This window comes from Amblyomma maculatum, chromosome 3, assembly GCF_055883805.1.
Source record: "Amblyomma maculatum isolate TAMU_Amacu chromosome 3, ASM5588380v1, whole genome shotgun sequence".
Taxonomy (NCBI): domain Eukaryota; kingdom Metazoa; phylum Arthropoda; class Arachnida; order Ixodida; family Ixodidae; genus Amblyomma; species Amblyomma maculatum.
Genome location: NC_139346.1, coordinates 144,762,553 through 144,782,441, shown reverse-complemented (window position 1 = coordinate 144,782,441; position 19,889 = coordinate 144,762,553). Strand labels below are relative to the sequence as shown.

At 47.1% G+C, this 19,889-nt stretch overlaps 1 protein-coding gene across 6 annotated transcripts in view; it reads right to left on the bottom strand.

The window, feature by feature from the left end:
* The window catches only part of LOC146196238 (uncharacterized), a 75,282-nt gene extending 58,685 nt beyond the window's left edge, over window positions 1-16,597 (bottom strand). The window contains exons 1-4 of one of the 6 annotated variants that reach the window (XR_014706097.1): window positions 16,365-16,597; window positions 15,693-15,773; window positions 11,525-11,715; window positions 100-847 (exon numbers count right to left, since the gene is read on the bottom strand). The gene's annotated coding sequence lies outside the window, so the exon portion shown is untranslated. Of the gene's footprint in view, window positions 1-99; window positions 848-11,524; window positions 11,716-14,126; window positions 15,666-15,692; window positions 15,774-16,196; window positions 16,342-16,364 lie in introns of those variants that run through there. The other 5 variants (XR_014706098.1, XM_084598130.1, XR_014706100.1 and 2 more) reach the window with 5 other exon arrangements.
* Between the last annotated feature and the right edge of the window lie 3,292 nt (window positions 16,598-19,889).

The following is a 19,889-nucleotide window of genomic DNA, read 5'->3' as shown; positions in this document are numbered from 1 at the left end:
ATGACGACGACCAAAGCGTTGATGACCCACCGCCGACGACAGCAGAAACGATGCACGCCATCGATGTTCTGCGGCGCGCCGTGACCTCCGAGTCTGTGCGGGAGAAGACAGCGGCCCAATTTTTCAGTTTTCAAAATTCTCTGTTATCAGATCTCGCGGAAAAAAAGGTGCAGAAGGATATACGCGATTTCTTTCAACGAAAATAAATATTTCGTACCTGTTGGAAGGCTTGAAAACGAATTTTGCTCGTTTTTTGGTGATACGAAATTTCGGGTGATACGAAAATTTTCGTCTCCCTTTGAATTTCGTATCACCGAGATTCTACTGTATTACTGAATTTTCTCAGCACAGCTCTATGACGAGCTCAAAAAGATGATCAGAGGAGATCAGGAGTTGGGAGGTCTGGACAGTTATTGCCACTACCTCGCCGACATGTACCTGTGCACAGATCCCCTTGGTCAGCCTCGATTGGTCCCGGGACTCATCTTTTCTGAACTCGTGTTCGCTTTACTTGGAACAGAACCAGCTCAACACACCAAATATGTTACATGCGATGGACCCAGTAAAATTGTCACCAACGCCCTGATGGTTGCCTATGCCCACAGGTCTGGATCTGGATTATAAAAAATGGTCGCTAGAAGAACCACAAGAGCATGGCAGAACTCACCGGCACTCGCGAAGCGGCAGCTGCTCCCGATGTGCGAGAGATGCCCAAAGAGCGAGATCCTGATGCTTGGATTGAGTGCATGAAGACTCTGATGTGGGAGCCGACTTTCCATCAACCCAGACAAGGGTTCACAGCAGAATTCCTCCGCAGTCACTTCAACATTAAGACTGAGGCCAGTCTCTGAACATGAAAAAAAAAGGGAGGGGGGGTTATGGTGAGTCACTTTTAACTGTGGGAGTTCCAGTGTCACTTCTTTGGTACTTAGTTTCAGTCACCTGCATGTTACGCAAGACATCACATGTACGGGACAGAGAAGAATAAAGGGGAAGCCGGCGGCAACATGGCGCTTGGCACGTAACATCCCTGAGGTGTGTCATTTGATTTCACTTCTACAGTACAACACAATCGATAATGGGTCACCCACTTAAAAGAAGACCATGACTACTATCACCAGATTCTGGGGCAGATGGATGTTTCGGAAGTATCTTGAGGGGACTTTGTTGTGTATGGAGATTTTATCCCGACAGAGAGGGTACGACTTAAGCCGCGTTCAGACTACATGCGCATCCATCGTAAGTATCGTATTTATCGCAGTGCGCATAGCGGCTCCCGTTTACGTAGCTTGCGACCGCGCATGTTCACACTGGGCCGTTCGATAAGATGCGTTCTTTACGACCGGCCAATCACTGCTCGCAACATGGCGCTGGTTAGCGAGCGGCTGATAGCGGAGGTCTGAGCTCTTCAAACTCAAAATGAGATGTGAAAGAAAAGACTGGACACACAAATACAATACGAAAAAGAACAATGGGTATATTACCAATTAACCGCTCGATTACAAATACACTTCGTTTCACACACGCACATTCGCACACAGTTTTCAAACGTCCGCTCAGCGTGCGGACGCACCACTCACTCCGCACATTTCTTCACGCGCCCGCTTTCATTGTCGACGTACCGCGCACTCCTGCTCGGTGTCCCGTGATCGCACTCTCTCGCACCAAAACAGGCGTACGGTCCGCCTGCATCCCTGCTTGCGATTTTACCAGTGCCCCGGAGCGATCTTGGAGACGGGCCGGGGCGGTGACTCAAAGGCTGTGCTACTGTCATCAAACAATGAGCCGGGGCGCGCGGCAGACACGAAAACGTCCGCGGAACCTCATCTCCCCTCAGAAAATGCTATTTTCTTTTTCTATTTTACGGTGAGCTTCTTTCAAACTTCGACGAGTCCGCACCAGCTCCATTTTGCGGACCGACCACAACATCGCCCCGCATCGGCCTTTCGCTGCAGGCCAACTGTTTCCTAACTTGTCAACGGAGTCGATGGGCTGCGAGAATGCACGGGGATGAAGCGGGCATCCCCCGCCTCCATAACCTCACTTTTCTAAACTAGAGAAAACATTTGCTTGTTAAAAGCTTGTTCGCACATCAAAAAACGGATTGATAAACCACTTACTACTTTGACTCAGCGCACCAGCAATTTGCAGCCAGCCATCGTTTTGCACTTCTCTCTGTAAGATTTCAGCTACTCGTAGTAGAGAGCCGGCCACTGCCGAACTTTTTTTTATGAGAGGCTGATAATTCCACAGCCAAGATTCCGCACTGCACATGATCAAGCTGCGGACCGACACAATCACCGACACAACACATAACACCGGCGAGTCGAGACACTGCAGCAGAGTAGGAGCGTTGGATGATGTCGCCTACAAGGGTTTGCGCGCAAAATCTGGGAGGACTGAAGCCTCGTGACCGGAAAAGGAAAACCAAAACAGCTGTGCGCATTGGTCGTGCGTAACAAACGTATCTGTGCTAGTCGTAAAAGTCGCGGGTCCTCCGACATTTACGCCCATGCCGGCTGCGTACGTTGCGCATTTTACGCTCAATACGACAGCAGTCTGAACAGACACGTTACGTTTTTTGCACTTACGCTTACGATCCTTACGAACGATGAATGTGTTGTGTATGCTCCTCCCGTATCTATCTGGCACTGCACTGTAAGGTGACTGCTGCTAAATGAAGGCCATTTACCTTATAAACGCGTGTAACGGCAACACTTTTTTCCAGATTAGAAGGGCCATCAAGTACAAACAGACTAATCAGTCAATGTATGGCGTTTATTTACCATTCAATTGTCACTCGCGGAGTCATCCGACTCCAAGCTCCACTACATTTAGTGTAATGCCTGCCGTGTAGCTACATGTTTGCCCATTGTCCTAGAATGACATCATCATCATCATCATTATCATCAACCTGACCCACTGCAGGGTGAAGGCCCCTCCCATATTTCTCCACTTAACCCGGTTCTGTGCTTGCTGCATCCACTTGACCCCCGCGAGCTTCTTAACCTCATCCGCCCATCTAACTTTCTGCCGCCCCCTGCTACGCTTTCCTTCTCTTGGAATCCAGTTTGTTACCCTAAGCGACCATCGGTTATCCTCTCCTCGCACTACATGTCCTGCCCATGCCCATTTCTTCTTCTTAATTTCCACTAGAAAGTCGGTAACTTGAGTTATTTCTCCCACCCACTCTGAACGCTTCCTATCTCTTAATGTTACCCCTACCATTTTTCGTTCCATAGCCCTCTGGGTTGTCCTCAACTTAAGTAGAACTCTCTTGGTTAGCCTCCACGTTTCAGCCCCATAGGTGAGTACAGGTAAGATGCAACTGTTGTATACTTTCCTCTTGAGTGATACCGGTAAGCTGCTAGTCATTTTCTGCGAGTGCTTGCCAATCCTGTTCTTCTTGTTATTTCCTTTTCATGGTCCTGATCTGCGGTTACTACCTGTCCTAAGTAGACATAATCGCCTACCACTTCGAGTACATCGCTACCTAATGTAAACTGCTGTTCCTTCCCGAGGCTACTGAACATTACCTTAGTCTTCTGCATATTGATTTTCAAGCCTACCCTTCTACTTTTCCTGTCTAGGTCATCAATCATTATTTGCAGTTCATCCCCCGAGTTGCTTAGCAAGGCAATGTCATCAGCAAATCACAGATTACTGAGGTATTCTCCATCTACCCTTATCCCTAACTGCTCCCATTCCAAGTCTCCGAATACTTCCTCTAAGCAAGCTGTGAATAGTACTGAGGAGATTGTGTCTCCTTGCCTAACACCTTTCTTTATGGAAATTTTGTTACTTTCTTTATGCAGAACTATGGTCTCTATATATCTTCCAGCACTTTCACGTACGGCTCGCCTACCCTCTGATTCCGCAATACCTGCATCACAGCCGATGTTTCAACTGAGTCAAATGCTTTTTCGTAGTCAATGAATGCTATGTATAAGGGCTGGTTATATTCCGAGCACTTTTCTATCACCTGAATGATGGTTAAAGAATATGATCGATATTAGAGTACCGTTTCCGAAAACCTGCTTGATCCTTTGCTTGATTGAAGTCTAAGGTAGTCCTGATTCTATTAGCGATTACCTTAGTAAATACCGTAAAAACCCGCGTATAATACGAACCCGAATATAATACGAGGTGAAATTCTGGAGACGCGAAATGGAAAAAAAAAGTTTTTACCGCATATAATACGAGAGAGAAAAAACAAGACATTTATTGAAATAGGACCTCACACTTCAATCACTTTCATCTTCAGCAGCGCTTTCCTCGGAAATTTCTTTGTCGGACAAATCATCCCACAGGTACTCATCTTCTGTGCCATCGAGGGCGTTTGAGATGCCGCACTTCTTAAACGAACGGCGCACAAGCTCCTCTGGGATGCTTGCCCACGCGTCCACAATCCATTTGCACAGCGTGGCTGGCGATGCTCGCTTCAGCCGCCCGGCCGGCGTCACTGCAGGCTCACCTGACCGCATCCATTCCGCGTAGCATCGCTTGACTGCGTCCTTGAAGGGTTTGTTAACACAAACGTCGAGAGGCTGAAGTTGTGAGGTCATCCCACCCGGAATCACAACAAGTTCTGTGCGGCAGTCGCTTAGCAGCCTCTTCACCGAGTCGGCCAAATGGCAACGAAACGCGTCCAGCACGAGGATGGATGGGAAGGACAACAGCGCACCGGGCCGTTTGCACCACACTGACTTCACCCAGTCGAGGACGAGATCCTCGTTCATCCAACCTTTTTCGTGGCATCTCACGATGACATTCTTCGGCAGCTCCTCACCTTTCGGCATTGTCTTGCGCTTGAAGATGACATAGGGCGGGAGCTTGCGGCCGTCTGCCGTGCACGATAGCATGACTGTAACCCGCGTCTTCTCGTTTCCAGTAGACCGGATACAAACTTGTTTAGAGCCCTTCTCATGGACGGTGAGGGGCGATGGCATGTCCAGGTAAACCGGAGTCTGGTCAGCATTGCCTATTTGCCCCAGCTGAAAGTTTTTGGTCTTTCGCAAAGAAATCACGTGGCGCTGAAAAGCCACCAGCAACTCTTCGAAGGATTCGGGCAGCTTTTGTGAAATCGAGGTTCGCCGGCGTAGCGAGAATCCAGCACGGCACATATAGCGATGTATCCAGTGCTTGCTTGCTTTGAAGGCGGAGCTCGGAATTCCCTTTTCCCTTGCAACCTCCCTAGCTTTTGCCTGCATAAGCTCTACGCTCACAGCTAGATGCGATGCTCGCTGTTCTCGTACGAACTCCGTCAGAGCGAGTTCAATTTCCGGGAATGCGCCATTCTTTGGCCCGCGAAAGCTTCTTCGCATTCCCTTGCACGCGAAAAGGGCTTCTTTCTGTCGTCGCCATCCGCGAATGCTTCCCTCGGTGACGCCAAACTGCCTCCCGGCCGCACTGTTGCCGATGTTTTCAGCAACTAAAATCACCTTTCTCTTAAAAGCAGCCGAGTACTGTTTCCGAGACCCTGGCATCTTGCTCGTTCACTTAAAGAAAAAAGCGTGCACTTTTTCGCGAACCGTGGTTTGCACGAGAGCACATGCGCTGATGCTGTGCGCACTCGACGACTCAACAACGAAGAGACGACACCTCGACGTCGTGGCCACTGCGGGGTGCGGCCACGTTAGGGCAACGAAGCCAAGCCGTAGCCGCACATCGATAACAAAGCCAAGCCGTAGCCACGCGGCAACAACGAAACCAGAACTTCTCGCAAAACTTTGACATTTTGGTTGGGATCCGCAAATAATACGAGGCGGAAATTTGGAACGCTGAAAGTTGGAAAAAAACCTCGTATTATGCGCGGGTTTTTACGGTACCTTATACGTAACAGACAGTAAGCTGATTGGTCTGTAATATTTAAGGTCCTTAGAGTCCCCTTTCTTATGAATGAGGATAATGTTTGCATTCTTCCATGGTTCCGGTACCATCGATGACCAGGCACTGCATATACAGGGTGGCCAGTTTTTTTAGCACGATATCCCCCCCTCCCCCCCCCCCCCCCCATCTTTTAGCACATCTGTAGTTATCTGATCCTCTCCAGCTGATTTCCCCCTTTTCATAGTGTCTAGTACTTTCTTGACCTCGTCCTTCGTCACTGGTGGAACGTCTGACTGTTTTCCCCTGCCGCCAATCTCGTTACGGTCCTGATTACTTTGGCTGCTGTAGAGATCTGTATAGAACTCCTTGGCTACTTTGACCATCTTGTCCACATTCGTGATGACGTTGCCCGCCTTGTCCCTTATCGCATACATCTGGTTTTTGCCTATGCCCAATTTCTTCTTTACCGCTTTAAGGCTTCCCCCGTTCTTTACAGCATGCTCAATTTTCTCCATGTTATACTTCCTTATATCAGCCACCATGCGCTTATTTATTAGCTTTGATATCTCGGCCAATTCAATCTGGTCTGTTGGATTGGAAGCTTTCATACTCTGGCATTTCTTAATCAAATCTTTCGTCTCCTTAGACAGCTTACCGGTGTCCTCTCTAACTATCCTACCGCCTACTTCTACCGCACACTCAGTAATGATATCTCTGAAATTATTGTTCATTGCTTCTAGGGTAATGTCGTCATCCTCGGTTAGAGCTGAATATCTATTCTGTAGCGAGATTCTGAATTCTTCTGCCCTCCCCCTTACCTCTAATTCGTTGATGGGTTTCTTTCTTACTAATCTGTTGCGTTCCTCGACGTCAATTTACACGACGCTCGACGTCAATTCAAGAAAAATAAAGCAGACAGCCCACAAGAGTCGCAATTACGGCGTGCGACCATGCCAATCACGCCACCACTACTCACGTGCCTTTGCATAATCAAAGCCACCCTACTATAGAACACTGTAGCCGGCCATAGAGTTTAGTCGGGGCTGGCGATGCCGATGTCAATATGGATTGCGGAAGCTTGCGGCAGAGAGAAAATATGATGATGATGGCCCACGACTCTGGGCACCTTGGCATCTGGAAGCTCGTAAGCGCGTGCATTTTGAAGGCTATTCCGGCATGGGTTGTGGAAAGTTTGGGTGCGGCTCCTAGACAAATTTTCTGTTTTTATTATTTGCTTTGGGAAATAGGGGATGTGGCCCATACACAGGTGCGGCCCTTACACGCGTTTATACGGTAGTAAGTTTGTTGGGTTTAACATGACAAAGCGACTCTGGCTGTGAGAGATGTGACAGTGGAATACTCCAGAAATTTCAACCACCTGGGATTCTTCAATGTGTACTGACATCACACAGCACACGGGCACCTTGCTTTTCGCCTCCATCGAAAAGCGCCCGCTGTGGCCAATTAGATGCCATCTATTCTAGTTTTCTTAGTTTTTGAGCAATAAACTCTGAATCTGGAACACGCTACCGGAAAAAAAAACCTGCTTTTTGAAGCACAACTTAAAATTTTTGAGCTAACACTTTCCTGTCCGTACGTATTTTCATCGATCCCGCTATCGATCATTTCACGATTCGAATTTTCCCGCTTGCAAAGCGCTCCTTGACAAGTGGCAGCCTCCAATGGGAACTAGAGGAACCCTTCATTCAGTTTTGCATTTAATTTAATTTTTGCGTCGTACCACACCCGTCCAGATGGTCTCCGGAGTCAGGTGATCGGCGCTTCTTGTTTACATCATTGCATCGGCGCTGCGCGCTCCTGCTGAGTGGAAACGGGTGTTTCCGCAGAATTTGACGCATCGGAGAGCTCGTTTTTGGATGCGAACAGCAGCACTGATGACTCGGAAGACTAATTCAGCACTTCTGACTCCAGCATTGACAACGAAACTACGTCAAACCAACCCCCAATGTCGACAGCCATGCTCCGATAAGTGTCGCCCGCTATCGATGGTTGAATTTTCCCGCTTTCGAAGCGCTTCTTGACAAGTGGCTTCATTCAGTGGGAAATAGAAGAACCCTTGTTTCTGTTTTGCTTTTGGTAAATGTTAATTTTCACAACTTGGGCTGCACTGCTATGGAAGTCAAAATCTGGCTGCTGCGAGTTTCCCGACATGCCGACATACCACCTCAAGTTATATTATCACCAACAGAAGCCATAACTGATGCATCTCCTTCACTATCTGACAACAGGAAAGTGAGTCTTGAGTCTATCGACGGGACCACATAAAAACAACCTTGCTGCACATGAATGGCCCAACAAGATACATAAAACTTCCAGAAGCCAAATAAAAAAAATCTAGACACATCCATTAAAAGCATGCAGTGCTTAAAACAAAGCGTGGAAGTATTGGTTCAAAATCAGAAATACTACCACAGCCCTTTTCCCAGTGCGACGCAGTAGCAGTGGTGCCTCGTTACAAACGGCCCCTTTGCATTAATAAAACATCCTCAAACCGCAATGGTTCAACGTACTCGGAGTGGAGGAAGCACGTGAATGCTAGAAAGGAAAATATGAGTAGACGTTAGAACGGCGTGACGCCATCTCAAAATATAAATAAAAGGCCAGTAACGTACGCTGGAGTGTCAAACTTCGCGACTGGCCAAATCACAGTCGCAGATAGTTGTCCCTGAGCATGGCGAAACTTTTGCGCTGTTCACCGCATTTTGGTGCAAATTTACCAAATTTTGCGCTTATGGCCCAGAAATATGCCGCTTTATCAAAATGGAGCAACTGGCGCAGCTGTTGCACCCCTGCCTGAGGTATATTTTTAAATAAGGGTTTCATACTGCAATGCATGCTATCGAAATAAAATTAAAAAAAAAAAGAATGTGGAACATGAAACCAAGGAGGTTAATTTTCAAAATCACAGGACCAAATAATGAATAGAAAAGGCTAGAGAATATGCAATCTTTCTTTTTTTTTTTTGCACCAAGTGTGGTTTGATAACCTTAATCCTGGGATCTTATTTAGCTTGCAAGAATCATAAACCAGGTTTACTGTCCGCAATATCCACAGCTTGCATTGCATAAGGGCAGCTCCAGAACAGCCCAATTCGGAGGCAGCCCTGAACCCGAACAGCCTGTGACAAAAAGCAAATGCACTACGCACACACACAGTATGTCACGATAACGAGAAAAAACTGTGCCATGTGAAAACATATGATCCGCGTGAAAGCCGTTGCCATCGCTTGCAATACTGAGAATCTGCTTGTAAGTTTTAAACCGAGTAGGGGATTAACTTCAGTGCTTATGAACTGGAAAGCGCTCTCCATTAGACGCACAACAATAGTTCCAGTGTTTTGTGAACAGGCTTTGGAGAGAGTACGACTGTGAGCTGCCGCAATAGGGAATGTGGACCAGGTTTGGTACACCAGAAAACAGCACAGTTGATATTAAAGGTTCCGAAGCGGTCTTTGTTCATACAACCAATGCACAATGTCAACGATGCACAGTGATATTGTGCATTACTGCCGATGGCCAAAAAGTGCCACCATACGGTGCCTTCAAAAGGAAGACATTGCCCAAAGAAAAGTTTTGCAAAATTGTCGTTCACATCTAAAAGAAAGGTTGGAGATGCGATGCACTTACTTTCGACTGGGTCTAAAGCGTGTAATCGAACCGACCGCGTGGCCTGTTGCAACAGAGGGCTTTGCTCATCCTCAATAGTTTCAAACCATCTCAAAGATCATGTCAAGGCCCGGCTCACTCAGACTCGTTTAGCAGTCATTCTTGGAGCAATGACAAGCATCCTGCAGTCACTTGATGTTACTGTCAATCGGCCATTCAAAGCTGAATTCCGGTGCCGCTTCCATCAGGAAGCCGCAATCATGAGAAGACGCCTACTTGAAGATTAGAGAGGGTATCGCTACAGCAAGTTTGTGGACTTTAAGCCCATGGCATTTGGTGTCATTTAACACCATTGCCAAAAGTTTCAAAGTAATTGGAATCTCGAATCAGATGGATGGCATCGAAGATGACTACCTCTGGGAAGGTGCGATAAGAAGAACTTGTCAGAGCGATAGTGACAAGGAATTCCCTTGAATAAAGTGTGTGTGGTCACTCAGCAGCCTTTAAATAAGTATTTAAGGACAGTCAGAGCAACAGTACAGCACTTCCGTTGATAGACAGAGGACTGACCTGTGATACCATGCCTCATAGTATTCAACATGTGGTGTATGTGGTGGTGTGTGGCATAGTGCTCAGAGTCATTTTTAGTGTGTATGCATTTTATATCTATGACTAGAAGGGTTAAACATATTCTATTTCCACAATCGTTTGTAAGTTGTAGTCCCAACTAGGAATGTCTTCATAGCCTACTGAAGCTTAGTTGTTGCTGCTATTTTTTTTGTGCGGTTGCCTTCTACACGATGCTCTTCAAGGAGGTCCCGATACAGCTTTGAGCTCTGGGACCTCCTTTTGTATGATTTATGTAATACCTGCTTTTTTATGAATAAACAAACTTACGCTTAAAAAAAAAAAGGCCACACCCAGTCAAAATCACTGAAAACAATTGCAGCCCTTACATGAATACATAAATTATTACCAGTAGCTTCAGAACACTAAATTTGCCTTTAAATCTGTTATTTGTATCATGCTCATAATCAAAAATTAATCGCTATGTTCATCCCCTAACATTTCCAACCAAGTTGACACTGGAAGTGCGCGGCATCTAGAAACACCCGGACAGTGAAAAGGTCAAAAATGGTGCCGGATGCCATGCCTCATGGTATTCAACTATTGAACATGTGGTGGATTGTTGCATGGTGCTCAGAGTCATTTTTAGTGTGTGTGCATTTTATATCTATGACTAGAAATTAAATTTCCACAATCGTTTATAAGTTGTAGTCCCAACTAGGAATGTCTTTAAAGCCTACTGAAGCTTAGTTGTTGATTGATATTTTTTTTTGTGCAGTAGCCTTCTACACATGTTGCTCATGAACATTATTGTGCTCGGCACTAATCTTCATCATGACAAGAGCATCTAAAAAGTGGATGATCAATGAGATTTCACAGCAGCAAGCTAGTACATTGAAGCGCTGGTTTTCAGGAATGGTGTGGTTAAAACCGTACCTTCCGTAAGCGTTGCACACCAAAGCAAATGATACCCATTCATACTGCACTGAGCATTCGTTCGGCCTCAGGGTATCAATTAGCCTGGCTAATACTTGCTGCAATGGTAAGATGCCACTAAAATTGGGACCTTTCTGGCTGCTCTCAACAGTCATTTTCTTTTTCAAAATACCAATTACAGCCATGCTGTGGTCAACTGGCCCTAAAAAATTAAAACAGCCTGTTTCAATATAAGACACGTCACTAGAATATATCCCTAAGTGTCTACTAGTTCCCATGTGCGTCCACAAAGTATAGCATTTGTAAAATATGCCTTCTCCGAAGTGCATCTTCAAGTTGAAATCTAGTTTAACCTGAGGTATTCTTCATGAAGACTGTACAAACTCGGGTAACACCAGATTTTACTCAAAAACTTTTCCCTCCGCAATGCCAACCAGCTTGACCTAGAAAGCACACACAGTACAGGATGACGCTCACCTACATGCCCGACAAAGCAAGTTCATGAAAAAGCGTTAAATAGGAAGAGCAGCACCATGAAAGCTACAAGTGAAGAAAAATGCTTGTACCTTGGCAGTAAATCAGGATCCTCGCTGACCACGACATCTCAGCAGGCCCCCAAAACAATGGTAGACCCTCTCACGCTGGGAGAATTTCTGAAGTCTGCTGCCCGGCTCTGTCGGCACTGATCTGCACCACATAATTTGCAAGCAGGGGGAGTAGGAGGCCTTCCTCCTCTCAGTCCAAGTGTACCGGGGACCTGCACATATCGAGCAAAACTTGAAGAGCTGAAGAGCGAGTAACCAGGGCATGAGACTGCCGCGACAGCTGCACACACAATTTTAGCTTTGCAATGTGCTTAATGGTCTGACGTGCACGCAGCTAACCTCTCGCTTGCATGCACAGTTGTGCTGTTGCATTACGATGACCTGAGCATGCTCACGTCTTGTTTGATTCACCAGTGCAGAACAGTGCGCCCCAGCCTCAAAGCAGAAATAGCGTGCGTATCTACTGCCCTCATTTTTCTGCTTGAAGGCCCACCTTTTGATAAAACAATCAGCTGCAGTTTGGTTCGATTTTGTTTAAGGCTATGAGGAATACCATATTAGAGGACAGGATAACTTCGACAACCTGGGGTTCTTAAATGTGTACTGATATCGAGCCCTACACTACTACACAAGGTGCCTTTTGTTATGCCTCCCCGGAAACCGAGACACGGTGGCCGAGGCAAACCAGGATCCACTGAGCCACCACGGCAGAAGCTGCACTCAGTTCACAATGTATACAGTGCCACATGCACTGCACTTTGTCCTATCCCAGCAGTGACCACTTTACTAACGTGACTAATGGCTTTCCTGAGTGTGCCAGCAATCTGCAAATATGAGGCCAAATTATGCAACGATCACATCAAAAAAACTCACAAACCTGTCAATTAGACCCTGCTCCTACTGGTCTACATGTACACCATGCCGGAATTGACATACAGGAGCAGGCTATCCAGTTAGTTTGCGACATATTCATGCCAGGTGTGTGATATGATTGTTAATACAGCCCATGGCCCATTGTGAACTCCTCGATAAAAATATCACCACGCAAACACCATTGTCCTAATTTCAGATTTGTCCGTGTACTTAAAATATCTGCAAATACTTTGCAAACGGGAGGTCAAACCTTTTTTTGCCTTTGCCATATGGGATTCTCATTCTTCACAATGTGATTGCTGCAGACTGACTCCTAAACCACAAAGCAGCATTTCAGCTCTTGGAACTACAGTCGGCTGTAAAGACCAGCAGGAAACAGCTTTGGAAGTTCTCAATGACGTTACCGCAAACAAAGTAACAAAACGACCTCCCTGTATTTCATTGTGTCTACAAACCCTCCAAAAGCTACATCTGCAACTGGCTTGACGAAGAAAAACTCAACTAAGCCAGGCCATACTACACAGTTTGAAACAAAATTGAAGCGCTTAAAGGCCCACTGTCCACCCTCCAGTCGAAAATAGTTTCTTCCCCGGTGACTGTGAGACTTCGCCCCCAGAACGCAAGGGTGCAAAATGTTTTTGAAAAGAGTAACTAATAATGCAGTTACAGCCACCTCAATCACCCGATTCTGTCGTGCTTCTCTCCTTCCGTTCCCTCGCAAAGGTTTTTCACTTTCCTGCCCGAGGTCGTCTAGCCTCCGCAAGACAAATTCCCCTTCCTCCTCCGCGTTTGGTGGGAGGTGGGGCGTGGCACTCCTCGTGCGCGAAAAACAACAACAAACAAACAAAAAAAAAAACGAGTAAGGGAGCACGCGCCGCTGAATTCAGTTTGGCCGTGGCGAGGGAAAAGCGCACAGCGAGCGGTAGACACCCATCCTTCACCCTCAGACAGCGACGGACCAATGGACATCATTCTCGACAAACACGTCACAGCTGCGGCTCAATGGGCCTGCGCAGGGAACGAGAAAGCTGGCTTCCCAAAGGAGAGCATGACAGAGCTTTGATTTGTATTTTCGTTGCTTTGCGGCGCGCTTGCCATTGTAGCATTTTGCACAGACTACCTCCGGTACCTGATCGAAACAATGGGCTCCTTCGCTTAAAAGGTCCTTCCCTGGACAGTGGCCCTTTAAAACAGGAGCCGCCTCACCCCCCAAAAATATTGCAGAGGTTTAACATGGCTAAACCTAGTAAACAATGCAAAGGTGAAACTTTGCTGTAGTTTATCTTGGGAGCTAGTAGATGTAAACGGCACTGCTATCTTTTCACAGTCACCTGCCAAAGGCATACTTATGAGGAGGACTGTGATGTAGTAGCCCAAATTACCAGCAGCAATACAGATATAAAGCCCTCCTTTTAACCACACTGTATGAATGTACCTACATGGCCTATGGGCAGCATGTCTCATTCAAGATCCCAAGGTCCTGAAAGGCTGGATTCTATCTCACCTTCCCATCTGTAAGGAGCTAGCCCCACATGGTGTCTACAACTCCCGACACGAGGAAGAAGAGACAACACAAGTACGTGGCTGGTGCGAGAGTGGCACGCAAGACAGAGACGATGCAACAAGTAGGTGGATCGTGTGAGAGTGACACGTAAGACAGAGATAGGTGAAGCAGCGTTGCTGAAGGACAGGTGGTCAAGGAGCTGCGGCTGATTGCGTCGCGCCTGGCCTACGACCCATGATACCAGACCTGGAAGTGGCCACGGAGCTCCTGTGGATCGAGTCTCAGCAGTCCTATGACCCGGGTGACCCGACCTGGAAGTGGCCGACTCCTGCTGTGCTCCTGGAGCATGTAGCCAGCACACACGTTCGGTGTTGTGCTGGGTGCGCTGGACAGACGCAGCTGAAAATTGGGCGTCTCTGCCGCATGACGGCAACCTGAGGCCTCTCTCGCCTCGGCCGACCATCTCCCGACGCCAAGCCACCTCCTGACTTCACCCAAGCGTCTGTGGACACCGGGCGCTCCAGGCACTCAGAGCCCACACAACCGGGAGCGTGCGCATGGACATCATCAGTGTCCAGTGCCTGTTATTAGTTTGTATTCGTCGTCTTGTCTGTTTTGTTATTTGTTGTTTTTTTGGTCGGCCGGTCTGGTCGTGTGTTTAAGCCCTTTGATTGGTGGGATTTAAAGAGCCTTCTTATACCATCTTAATGGTAAAGCCAGAGTTTTCAGCATCTACCAATTCGATGGCGCAGGTAATAATGAGCTGGTTGGACCCCCTGATGTAGTGCTTTTGTATTAAAGAAACCCCTATGTGGTAAAACAGTTATGCTAATTGCTGCCAAGCTGCCCATGAACCATCAAATCAATCTCCCACATGCATTAAACCTGGCCTTGTTATACCATGGGCTGGCTGGCATCTTAGAGATGTGCCTCCTGCAATACAAAACCTGTGGTGCTATCAACTTAACAGCTTTTAGGGCATGACTGACTAATAATCACTACAAAGATCCAAGCACAAGGCTTCCTCGGGCTGCTTTAGTCAATGACCACTGATCGGGTTAGGAAACGCACAAAGCCATGGCATTTTTGTTTTTGTACATCACTGATTTTTGCCTTTCCACACTGCTGTTAAAGGATGTATCTAATAGCATGAGTGTTTTAGCAAACAGATCAATTTAAAGTCGCACTAATGGACCTAAGGCAACCTCTTTGCCAGTGTCCATTTTTACACTTTCATACCATAAACCAGAACAGCTTGCTCACATCTTCGTGCTATGCACTGCACGAACAAAATCGTCTGAAGCGGAACGAAGCCACTGGCTCCCTACTTTGGGGACGCACCGAAATTTTACTCCACCCCGCCCGTCACAAACAATACAATGCAAACATCTGCAGCTAACCGAAGACCGCAACAAATAAATTGCAAGGTTGCACAAATGCATGGAAGCGTTTTCAATATGAATGAATGCAAGGACAATGAATAAGAGGTACCATTTCGTTCTTGGCAGAATTTTCGGAGTTCCGGCTGTTCCGAGTAAGTGCTTCAATAAAGGCAGCCCACTGTTCATTAAAAGCATCGCAAGATGCTTTTTGCATTGTCATGCTACTTTCAACGGCACTACACACGGTAAGCACAAAAAAATTAGTTGTGGTTGAACTCTGGTTAAACTTAGCTGAAAATCGATAGCAACTGCGGAAGCTTCTTTTGCCTGCTACATTATTCCCCTATCACGCCTTATCAGTGTAAGGTGCTACATTAATGGGGTCACTTAAGCTCATCCTTTAAAAGTATGACGCAAGAGCACAAGTTACCAGCCTTCTCCTGCTCCTCCTCCTCGGCGGTTCAAGGTCAAGCCAGGGATACGTGACGGCTTGAAACCTGGCGCAGTATTGCTATCGCAAAAGGAAAGAAGGGCAGATATTGTCACGCTATAGGTGGACATCGTAGACCCTCCGTGAGGAAGGGGATAAGATAAAATAATAAAATTTACAGCAGGAAATAAATAAACCTGGCGCCGTAGTGAAAGGCTCAGGATAAATTTCAACCCTGGGGTTGTCGAAGGTGCAGTGCCATAGCACAAGCAAGCTATTCGGCTATCATTTCCATCGAAATGGCGCCGCTGTGTGTAATACGAACCACGGCGACCATGTTGCCGGCTGAAATCAAACGATGAACAATGCTGTTGGCGACACCGCTTGATGCGACTAATTAGCGCTCATACTTAAGGAGAACACCCACGCTGACCAAGGCCTCTTATGCGCTTAATTTTGCATCCCCACCCAAGCATTCTTCGAAATACTAGTAACAAGGATCACCTTACAATGTCCCTCGTCCTCAAGCTCTGACAGCTCCGTCACCGGACTTGCACAGTCCAAAGTTGATGCATTTTGAGGCTACCAACATATCACTCAAACACAGGGATGAAAGCATGCGCTCATTATTTACATTTACACAAATATCAGGTAACACAAAGCAGTACGCACCTCATTCCGCGCATTGTTTCCGCTCTCGAGGGTGAGAATGTGAGAATCACGTGCGCAGCATAGAGATGCGTGCAGTAGGAAAAGGTGGAATGTCTTTCCGGTCCTGCCATCCACATATTCTAGTTCACTGTACATCCACTATAGCGTTGCTGCCATCTAAGAAAAAATAGTTGTGCACTCTAATATTATATTTAAACCATACAAAAACAAAATTAGAATAAAACCTAAAGTTTAATGAAATGGTTATGCAGTTCGATTCCTTGGGCAGTCTTGATTTCAGGTTTCCGCCTCACCGCTCACGTGGTGAGGAGCATTAACGCGTAAACGCAGAGGCGCGCAATTTGAACGAAATTATTTCTGCCCCTGGTGCAAAATTTGGAGGACGCTTAAGCTTCGCCTTCAAGAGTAGAACGCGATAGCGTTATTACATCGCAGGGGACGCTTTCCCAGCAGAAGCGCTACGGCGCAGCTATCCCGTCAGAGGCGTCCGGCATCAGACGCTGCACCTAGCAATCGCGCTGTGAGCGGAAAGAGGAGCCGCGAACACCACTGTTCGAGTGACGCACGCTGGATGTTGGAAGGGGAGAGAGCGAGAAAACTTATTAAACGCAAGGGTATTGGGGCATCCTCGCACCGGTACCCGCGCGGCCTGAAGGGGAGAAGCGGGTGAGCGAAGATAGTGATCTAAAGAAAGGACAGACGCTTGATTTTACAACCCGTGAGGGTGCACGGCGAAACGTCAGGGGCGAGGGGCGCGCCACGTGTCGGGGCAGCGCCGCACATGGAAGTTGCTTTTTATTTATGAAGTGCATGCCGGGATTTATCGCTCACGGCCAACGCCGCCGACGACACTGGCTTTTCTGCGACACGAGCTCCTTAACGCTACCGCGTTAAAAGGCGAATATGCACCCCGAACCCAATCAGGATGAAAGAGAAAAGAGGGCGGAAACCATATATCTGGCATACGGCTACCTACAACACGAAACTGTAGCATATACTTTTGCAGTGCACGGAAGAGACAATGAAGCGGTAGCCGCAGTAGTCAGTGGAAAAGCAGGAGCGTACATCTGGATAGCGCGCCTCTCAACATGTAGGCTCCCTAGCGGCGTACATGTGGATGTTGCGCCGTCTAGGAGGCGCAATAACCACATGTACGCTGTTGTTTGAACCTGCTGTCGTGGAACACTATAGCCATGGTTAGCGCCTACGCTGTGCTCCAATTTCATACTGATCCCTTGTAAGAATAAAAAATAAACGCCGACTAAAATAAGAGCATATGCTTACTGTTGTCTTTATCGTCATTTCTAACCTTATATTACGCCCAGTGCTTTTCGTTTTGGCTGCGCATTTCCCATGTTGTTTTTGTTTGCTTGCTTTTTTTGTGTGCGTGTGTTTTTTTTTTTTTTTTTTTCAACCCTGCACGCTATAGGTCTCTGTCAAGCACAGCCGATCGCTTGTTTGTATCGAGCGTGAGGCACGCGAAAAAAAAAAAAAAAAAAAAAACCTGAGTAATTTGTTCTTCGATTCTAGACCCAGCTGCAGCTTTAATAGCGCTACTATGCATGCATGCTTGCAACCAGCGCCTGGCAGCTAGATCTTCGGACTCGGCCCTTGTAAAGAGCGCGGCGCCTTCCTGCTCAACGGAAGTTTTCTTTTTTTCTTTAACGACTTCGTAATGATAGTTTCGAGCTGTTCTCGGCGCTCGCTTTCCTAAAGCTTAGACTGCCGTGGACGCCCGACATCGAGAGCGAAGCACATTGCGTTAGTGCACGCTTTCCGGTTTGCCATGCGTTCATGACTCCCCGCAATAAGCATGAGAAAATGTCCTTTAAAACTCATAATAATAGTTATAAGAATACCGTCGGGAAGAAACCGAAGATTAAGTTTTATCGGTTTCCCTAGAAACCGTACGAGAATGAAAGGAGCGCTGGGCCCAAGCAGTACGATATGCAAGGTAAGGATCGAGACTCGCGTTTCGTATTTTAGATTTCGGTTTCTGGAGCGTCCGCTTAAGTTCGCTTTCACATCTCGTGCTATCTTTTAGTTCGGACGGAAGCCTCTGGCAGCGTGCAAGCTACACGCCCATATGCAGAGCCCATTTCCTCGCAAACGAGAGGAGCAACATAACAATCCACCTGGCTATGTATACCAAACTATATTTCCAGCATTTTATGCACCAGGTGATGGAATTTCGTCTGACACAGAACTTAGGAGATACGAAAAGGTACCTGTCGCTGACTATTTTTAGCGTTTAGAGGCAGAAACAAGAGTTTTCGCGTTGTTTCGTGATAAACGAAAATCGATCGACTGTTCATCTTTTAGGGCTCCGCGACGTGACTCATATTTAGCACTGGATAAATCAGTATGATAAAGCGGCTGACGTTTCACCTGAAAGATCACCGCCTGGTGCTGCAGACGAAAACCTGATTTCGGGCTATGCGGAATAAAACTCACCTCCAAGCTCACATCGTATAAGAAGCTCTTCATTTGGACAGCCCATTGTGCCCAACAAATGCTTTATATCCCAGGCGCCTCTGCACTGTGAAGTTCCTCGCGTACTCCATACACGTCTTCATACAGTTTCTGACTGCGCACCAAGCAGTTATTTTTAAATTAAATCTATAGTTCGGAACCCGTAGAACAGCACGCGCGGAAGAGCTTGCTCAGCCATGCCTGTTTTTCCGCGAACTCTACTGTCACAAGATTCGTTTTGACGCACCGAGTAGAAAATAAAAAACTACGGCAGAACTGCAGAGTGCCGAAAAAGCACGCATGGCCCGATAACCTGTGCTCGTCCTATCCTACGGGGGAGCTTTTTTTAAGCGGCTCCCATTGACCTACGGTGCCGGAGCTGTCCTCGGCGCTGGCTTCTGGGGGCTTCTAGCTTCTAGCTGGCTTCTAGCCCGCCGTCTACACGTACGTTGCCACCGAGGGGAAATGCCAGTGCCGCGCATAGCACACTTGCTTAGTTTTTGTATCATTTATATCCTTAATCTCAAAGTGTCATATTTCTTGGGTTCCGAATTCCTACTTCAAAGAAAAAAAAATGAAACACGGCCAGCAGAAGCGCTTGTGCTTCGAAGATACGCTTCAAAGCGCCGGCGACCTTCTACCAGACGGCAATAACGGGTAGATGCTTTCTTCGTTTTGCTTTCGGTTTATTTTATAGCACTCACATATGGTGCATGTGTCTTATGTACGCGTGTGGCACGAGGAAGGAAATGATCGAAAAAAGTTCAGTTCTAACACATTTGCTGCCGCGACTTCACGTTCACTCCACCGCCTCTCTCCGACGAGCAAACATACCCTTTACGATCGCGCCGCGTGGGAGGTGGTGCCACTTGTTCCGGAGCAGTCGCCTCCATAGCAGCCCACCTGCAGGCCCACAGTGTTCCGAAATTAGAGCAGAAGGCTACGATAGCGCTGGCCTGCGCAGCCACGAAAGCATCAGTGTTAGTACATCGCACAGCACTAACACTGATGATGAATGAAGCTTTCGTGGCTGCGCAGGCCAGCGCTATCGTA